General features: G+C 48.0%; 1 long non-coding RNA gene across 2 annotated transcripts in view; it reads right to left on the reverse strand.

The window, feature by feature from the left end:
• The window catches only part of LOC138473215 (uncharacterized), a 338,651-nt gene extending 332,356 nt beyond the window's left edge, over positions 1–6,295 (reverse strand). The window contains exons 1-4 of one of the 2 annotated variants that reach the window (XR_011268738.1): positions 6,135–6,266; positions 5,933–6,019; positions 5,719–5,812; positions 5,469–5,625 (exon numbers count right to left, since the gene is read on the reverse strand). This is a non-coding gene — a long non-coding RNA (uncharacterized lncRNA). Of the gene's footprint in view, positions 1–4,914; positions 5,626–5,718; positions 5,813–5,932; positions 6,020–6,134 lie in introns of those variants that run through there. The other variant, XR_011268737.1, reaches the window with a different exon arrangement.
• Positions 6,296–8,691: the final 2,396 nt, after the last annotated feature.

The raw sequence follows: 8,691 nt of genomic DNA on the forward strand, positions 1-8,691 counted from the left end.
AGGATTCTCAAATTTAGGTATGTCTTCTTTCCCGTCTTAGATTGTCCGGTGCCTTTCTTACACTCGCCTCCTAAGTGCCGTTGTCTTGTCTCACTCTCCTGCGCACTTGCCTCTCTGTCTTGTCTGTCTACCCCTTTGACCCCCCCTTCCTCTCCCACCTACTCTATGGAGCTCTCTCCCTCCCCTTTCTTTTCAAACTGTTTCTCTATTGACTATTCTGCTCTCCTCACTAAGTCTGGTAGGAAAAAGTTTAAAAAGAACATCTTGGTCTCCAACATAGGCCTCCCTATCGCCGACACCTACATCAGTGCCTCCTCCAAGGAAACTCTCACCGACATCCTCTTTGTCGTTCCTTCACCAGATCTATGGACCCCTCATATGGTCTCTGTTCTCTCTCCTTTCTCCTCTTCTCCCATTAATGGTGGTACCCGTTGGGACGCTCTCCTGGCCTCCTTCCTATCCTCCAAGGTCATCATTAATGTCTACTGTAATGGGACCATCTTGGTCCAAGGCCTTTAGGCCAACCTTCATCTCTTTGATAGACGCTTTCCGTGCCTCATGATCTTCCTTTCTTCTCCTGCTGTACCCTCCCCCCTTTCCTTGGCTACCTTACCTTTCCCCTCCCTCTCTGCCCCCTCTTGGGCGCTCTCTACACTTCCACAGGGCGTACCTCTGATCTGTACCCCTCCCGGAAGTCCTTCAAGGAGGGCAACCTTCTCCACATTCCCACTCTTAACTCCCGCTCCACTGTCAAGCACGCCTTCTTAAAGAAATTGACCTCGATGTCCTCGGTCTCACTGAAACATGGTTTACGGCCAACTCTGACACACTCATACCTGATGGCTACAAGATCCTCTCTGCGCCCAGGCCCAACCGCTCTGGTGGTGGCGTAGCCCTTATCTTCCCTGAGTGGATTCCTGTCTCTGTCATTCCTGCGCAGGCCTACTCCTCTTTTGAATGCCTCATTTGCAGGCTCTCTCTCTCGCCTAGCCATTCCCTTTCTGTGGCTACTATCTATCGGCCACCTGGTCCGATTTCTTCCTTCCTCTCTGAGTGGCCAGATCTCTCCTCCTCATTCCTGGCCTCCACCACTCAACTCCTCCTTCTTGGAGACTTCAACATCCACCTGGATGCCTCCGTCCCCCCTCTAAACTCTTTCGCGACCTCTGCGACTCTCTCTCACTCACCATTCTCCCCTCTGGCCAGACTCATTCTGCAGGGCACACTCTCGATGTTCTGATCTTTTCAGACCTTCCCCTCTCTGTCCCTCTCTCCACTCCTCTCTCCTGGAGTGACCACTTTCTCCTATGCTCCCAACTCACCCTCCCCAACCCCACAGGCCAAGCCACCTCCGTCACTGCCACCCACCTTCTCGGTCACCCGACCCATGAAGCGCATGTCAGGTGATGCTTTTGCTGCCACCTTCTCACACACTCTTCCCCCCTGGCTGACTCACACCCTGACACAGCCCTCTCCATGCTCCACTCTTCTATATCTGATACTCTCGATATCCTTGCCCCTGTCATGAGAATCTGCCTGAAGCCCAAAGCCAAGTGTAACTCCTGGTATGACTCAGACCTCATCACCCTAAAATGCAAGTGTAGGGTTGCAGAGAGGAAATGGCATGCTTCAAGTTCATCCTCTGACAAACTGGCCTGCCGCCTGCTGCAAAGGCAATACCGGCTCTCCGTCCTCACCAAGAAGAGAGCTCATATCCAAGCATGCGTCTCTGCGGCATCTAACAACTCGGCTGAACTCTTTAAAATCTGCAAGGAACTGGCCAATCCTGCCGCAGTCTCTACCTCTCCTGTCCCTTCCCAGGCCCTCTGCATGGCACTGGCTTCTCACTTCATTTAAAAAACTCAGGACATCCTGTCCACCCTCTCCTCCTCTCACCCCCCTCCCGCTATTCCCTGCACTTCCTCTGGCCCTTCTGCAGCCACCCCTCCTCCCTCCTTCTTGGCCTTTCCATTTTTCTCTCCAGACGAGGTTTCTAGACAAGTCCGATCTATAAAAGTCTCATTGAAACAGGTTCACTGCTGTTCCTCCAAAACTATCAAGGATCACATTGATTCCCTGGCTCCTGCCCTGGAGGATTTCTGCATCACTCCTTCACCACTGGAGTCTTCCCTTCCCCCCTGAAGCACTCCCTTGTGCACCCTCTTCTTAAGAAACCCTCTGCCGACCCCTCCTGCCCGGCTAACTATCGCCCAATCTCCATCACTCCCTTCCTGGGCAAGCTCCTGGAGAAACTGGCCATCTCCCAGCTCAATACCCACAATGAATTGTTGGTTGTCTTCATGACCATCAGTCTGGCTTCAGAGATGCCAGAAGCATGGAAACTGCTCTCCTGAACATTTGTGAAGACCTGCTAACTAACCTCGACTCTAACACCCCTTGCGTTCTTATCTTGCTTGATCTCTCTTCTGCATTTGACACTGTCAACCATGCCATCCTGCTCAACCGTCTCCGTGATAACCTGGGTATCACTGGTCAGGCTCTGGCATGGCTGACTTCTTTCCTCTCCGACCGACCCTCCCACGTCCAACTTGGGTCCTTCTTCTCTGACATCTTTTTCTCTTCCTGTGGTGTCCCCCAGGGATCTAACCTCTCTCCCTTGCTGTTCAACCAATACCTGGCACTCCTTGCCCACTGCATCACTGCTCTATGTCCCAACTTTCAGTGCTATGCGGATGATAAGCAGCTCATTTTCAGGCTACCCTCGGCCTCCTCCTCTCCTTCCCTCATCTCTGACTGTCTGTCTGCCATCCAGGAATGGTGTGCCACCAACGACCTCTGCCTTAATGCCAGTAAGAATGAGATTCTACTCATCGGCACACCCACTCCCTCCTTCCCTGCAGCTCTCTAGCCGGCCTCTCTTGGCCCTCCTCCCACTCCCACCTGCAAGGCTAAAAACCTCGGGGTCATCTTCGACTCCACACTCTCCTTCTCCCCTCACATCTCTGACGTCTCTAAGAAGTCACACTACCAGCGGCACCTCCTTAGAGGTATTCTTCCTTTCCTCTCCTTCCCCCAGAAGCTCACTGTCTCCAGAGCCCTCTCCAAGCTGGACTACTGTAACAGCCTCTATCTAAATCTGCCTGCCTCCACTCTCCGCCCTCTGCAACTTATCCAGATCAGGACTGCGAATCTTGTCCTTGGCCTCAAGACCAGGGATCGCATCTCTCCAGGACTGAAATCTCTGCACTGGCTCCCAGTGGCTGCGAGGATTAAGTTCAAAACCCTCTGCATTGTACACAAGACCTTCTGGGGTCTGGGGCCGCAATACCTTCAACTCTCTCTTCCTAAATATCTTCCTTCTCGAGCTCTTCGCTTATCTGCCTCCAACTCCTTTAGGGTCAGTCGCTTCTCCAAACAACGAGTTGGTGGCAGATCACTCTCTTCGGCAGGTGCCTCTCTGTGGAACAGCCACCATGCCTCCCTGAAACTCGAGGAGAACCATATTTGGTTCCGGAAACACCTCAAAACCTTCCTCTTTGCTTCTGCTTTCTCTGCTCCCCTCCCTTGCTGAATTCCTGACTAAAATTGCACTTGTTACCTGGCCAACCTTTTCTGATCTCTGGCCCAGGCCCCGTCAATTACCCACCTGCACTGCCTCCCTGGCAACCCCTACACTTGGGGACCATTTCTCTGTATCCCTTCAGTCCCCCTACCAGCACTTATTTCTGCACTTCCTTGCACTGCCGCTAGCTGGCTGTTTTATGTGTCTTATTTATCCCACTTCCCATGTACTGCACTTTCCCTCTCCCTTCCCCCTGCACACTTTTCCTTTCCCCCTTCCCATGCACTTGCGCGATCTGAATGACACCTGGCCTAGTAGGATCGCTGTCTGTCCTTCCCTTTGTTCCCCCCTTTGCCTCGTCGTGCCTTGAAACACTTGTGTATAGGCGTGTTATAAATGCCATATCATATATCATATCAAGGGATCCCGCGTGACCATGCCCGCAGGCAGCCCACACCACAAGGGACCCCATCACCTGTGACCATGCCCTCAGGCAGCCTACACCAAAAGGGATCCCCCGTGACCATGCCCGCAGGCAGCCCACACCACAAGGGACCCCCCATCACCCGTGACTATGCCCGCAGGCATCCCACACCCCAAAGGGCCCCCATCACCTGTGACCATGCCCACAGGCAGCCCACACCACAAGGGACTCCCCCCATCGCCCGTGACCATGCCTGAAGGCAGCCCACACCACAAGGGACCCCCATCAGCCATGACCATGCTAGCAGGCAACCCACATGGCACCATACACTGCATGCAGGCCCTGACTCATGTACCCCACTAGTGACGGGAACCTGCAAGCAGGCCCCGACTCATGCCCCCCACCAGTGATGGGAACCTGCACGCAGGCCCTGACTCATGCCTCCCCTCCCCCAGTGATGGGAACCTTCAAGCAGGCCCCGACTCATGTCCCCCACCAGTGACGGGAACCGGCAAGCAGGCCCTGACTCATGTCCCCCACCAGTGATGGGAACCTACAAGAATGCCCCGACTCATGCCCCCCACCAGTGACGAGAACCTTCAAGCAGGGCCCGACTCATGTCCCCCACCAGTGATGGGAAACTGCAAGCAGGCCCTGACTCATGCCCCCCCAGTGATGGTAACCTGCAAGCATGCCCCGACTCATGTCCCCTCAACAAACGCATTGTCACAACATACAAGCATGCAGCAAATGTCCACCCAAATGAGACAGCACGCTGGCCCTCCACAGAGCAACTCTGCACCCACCCATTGACCCCACTTTCCAGTACAGGCCCCATCGCATGTAATTCACAAAAGCACACATGCATGCACCCGAAGAAATTGCCAACATGGCCCCACAGCAGTGACACATGACTGAGCCAATGACGATTGCCACATGCCCTAAACAAATGAGAAAAGACAACACATAGATTTAACTGCATGCAAATGTATTAACAAAAGCAAAAATACACCAAATGAAAATAAAAAAAATGAGAATGAAAATGAAATTAATGCAAAGAGAAATGAAATCCAAATCCAAATGCAAAATGAAAATCCAAAAACGTGAAAATCCATAAAGTGGTCATTGTCCAAAGTTATGTTTCCCTTCCAAACGTAACATATGACAAAAGCGAACGATTCCACCACTAGCTACCCTGTCTCACAGGTTGTAAATGAACAACTCTACACATTGATCACAAACGGCTCATTATATCCCATTTGTGTAAACCACTGACCAGAAGCCATGAAAAAACATATTTTAATTAATATCACAACATATTATTGTAAAAACCTTTTTGCAGAGGATAATAGAAAGTAAAAACAATGTATATAATGAATTCTCAATTGCGTTTGGAGAAGACACAATGCCTCCACCCCTTTAGAATTGATGGATAGAAATGCAATTTTTCATAGAAACCAGTGTGTTGTTAGTTACAGAGGTGACTTCTTTTTTAATCCATGTCTAGAACAACATTTTAACCTGGGGCGTCAGCTCGCTGTGAGACCGCACCAACACCAGGAATGAACAGTTCACAAGATCAGTGTGTTGCCGAAACCCGCTTTCAGGACGCTAAAAATACTTGAGCACAGGGAGAATACAGTGCCATGCACAGGGCCCTGTGCACCATACATAAAACCTAAAGGTATACAAATAAAACAAAATGCTTGTTTTAGTGATCTGGTCAGTCTAAAAACTACTTGTATTGTGTAGAGAAGTGCATCCCACTAACCTTCCACTTGGTAGCGCTTGATGTAGGGGACACATTTTATTCATAGATTATTGAGCCCATCATAAATGTGGCATCGTTAGGAACATTTCAATCACTGTAAAATGAACGGAGCACACACAAAATATGTATTATATTTTTTGGCTCCTCAGCATCACCCAAAGTGCCTGTGCATTTTTATAGAAATGTACAGCATTGCATATATTAAACAAATTACCTGTGTGAGGTCATATATGCTTATCAACCCAGCGTAGTCAGATGACCAATTCAATGTTGCTTAATATTCCACTGTGAGTGTACCATCCTAGTAGAGTCAATACAAAATAATGATCTAATGTTATAGATGTTCATGGGGTCGAAATTGCTGTTTGACCATAAATAGTACGCCCAACGTGCAGGCGAGATGTTCAAAATCTTACCTATTCAATCAGCCGTATTTTTACAGAGACGTATCGTTAGCCGGAGCGTATTCCGTGCTGTAGTATGTAGTCATAGTCTCACAAACTGGCAAAAGATCGCTCTCAAGCAAACCAAGCTGGATGTGTTTCTTTACGTATACAGCGATCATGTGATTTTAGTCACGTGTATGGATCCGCCGTAACGCAATGTATGGTCTGTATGGATGCTTTCACTGCTTCATAGAAAATTCTGAATTAAGTCGCCATATTGAAAGGCGCCAGAAAGTAGATGTTGAAATAATAACAGCATCTAGTGAAGATGTGTATCGCCTTCTGGGATTCGACATGTATTACTGCCTGAAAGGATTCAAGGACTGTACATATATTATTAAAGTGCTGCCTGAATATAATACGAACACCAGCATGTTATCATCTTAAAACACGTGTTTGGATCAGCATGTGTTAATGTGTGATTATTTTGATAATTGATTATTTTAATAACAAATACGGACAGAGGCGAAAGCTGCACCATGATGGCATGTATACATGGTTGCCATAATCAGAGATGACAGTGAGAATGACATATTCCAAGACTGTAAGCTCTTGTTGAAGCAGATATATCAGCTTGACATAAACTGTTGTTGGGGCAAAATAGATAAACATGTACTATTAATGGAAGATGATGGAGGACTCAATCAAGGGAACAGAAAATATTGCTAGCAGCTCAGACCAGCCCTCCGTGTAACCATTAGGGTAGAAGATGGTCTAAGTGTACTCTGGTCATGTTAGTGGATGAACAAATTCCATTCCACCGAGACATTGAGGTCCGTCCTGGCTGTGTCTAAGGGCCTCATTACGACCCAGGCGGTAAGGGGTTTACGGCAGCGTAAACAGCGCCGACCCTTACCGCCTGAGTACGAGGTCCCTTAGCGCCATGGCGGATTCAACACCTGCTTTTAGCAGGTGTTAAAATCCATGGCGCTAAGGGACCATGGAGTTAATTACGCCACCGTAATTTACGGTGGCGTAATTAACGCCTTCCCCACTCCCATTATGCCCTATGGGGCAAAAATGGGAATGGGGAAGGGTAAATGGGGATTGGGGACTTACCGCCCCGCCAAGGTCGGAATGGGGCGGTAAGTCCGCCAACCACCATGGCGTAAACGTAGTTTACGCCATGGTGGTAAAGTCACGGCCCAGGCGGTAACTTACCGCCTGGGTCGTAATGAGGCCCTAAGTCATAGATCTATCTTTCTTCTAGTTTTTAAGGGCTAGATCTCTATCGCCCCACCTCCCCCGTGGATGGGGGCTCATTGTTAGGAGCACAAACCAGTAGATATAATCCTCTATGCGGCTACAATTGTGTTGTATCCATAAAAATTGACCAAATGGTAAGTTTTCACTGAGACTCTGTGGATGAAAGCTACTGAAAAGTAACAAAGTGTTTTTGTCGGTAGGCTTTTTTATGTAAAGTTGTTCATAAAGTATCATCCACAGATTTATACATTTCTAAATCAAGGAATGATATCTTGTTGATGTCAAATGTCATAGTGAATTTGATCATTGGAGCCCGCGTATTGAGCCACAAAAGGAAGGCCGTGTTTCCTCTGTCCCCTTCTGAGCATAAAAACATCATCTATATAGTGACGCCACGTGGTGATTTGTGTCTGGAATGGGTTTGTGTCTGCAAATATAAACTTTTCTTCAAAGTTTGCCATGAAGAGATTAGCTAGATCGGGGGCGAACGTCAGTTGTTGGTAATAAACATTTTCACAAAGGAAGACATTTTTTGTTAAAACCAATCTGATGCACTCTGTAATGAAGTTAGAGGGAATAGTAAGATCGGTCCATTTTTCTAGATATTGGTGCATGATCTCAATGCAGATGTTTTGAGGTATATTAGTATATAATGATTCAACGTCAAGTGTGACGAGAATCTCATGAGTGGAGTAATGAATTTGTTCCACAATGTTGATCATAGCATTGATGTCCTGAATATATGATCGCAATTCTAGGACAAATGGTCTAAAAAAATGTCTGCATAGATGGAAAGCGGCTCCAGCAATGAACCAATAGCTGAAACTATCAGCCTCCCTGGTGGTGTTAATGCATTTTTATGCACTTTAGGAAGTACATAGAAAGCCAGGGTCATAGGGTTGAGTTATGTCAGAAATCCACGTTCTTCTTGATTAATCCACCCTTGGTCCAAGGCATGGTTCATGAGGCTGGATATTTCCTCCGCCAATGCCGCAGTAGGGTTGCCAACGAGTTTTGTATAGCATGTACTGTCCCCAAGTTGTTTATTAACTTCAGCATTATAAGCTATGGAATTCCACAGAACAATACAACCACCTTTATCAGCCAGTTTAATGGTAAAGGTGGTGTTCTCCTCTAGTTGTTTCAGAGCAATTCTTTCAGCTTTCGTTAGGTTGTTTTTTAGATGGTTTTAGTCTGACATAAATGTTTCATCTCTTGAAGTATTTTGTTGTCGAAAGTCAGTATTTCTGGGGAGCCCATCATAGATGTAGGCGTGAAGTACGAAGGAAATTTCAGACCTGATTTATTATCGCTTGGCAAA

Source organism: Ambystoma mexicanum, chromosome 8 (assembly GCF_040938575.1).
Source record: "Ambystoma mexicanum isolate Mex_15411 chromosome 8, UKY_AmexF1_1, whole genome shotgun sequence".
Classification (NCBI taxonomy): domain Eukaryota; kingdom Metazoa; phylum Chordata; class Amphibia; order Caudata; family Ambystomatidae; genus Ambystoma; species Ambystoma mexicanum.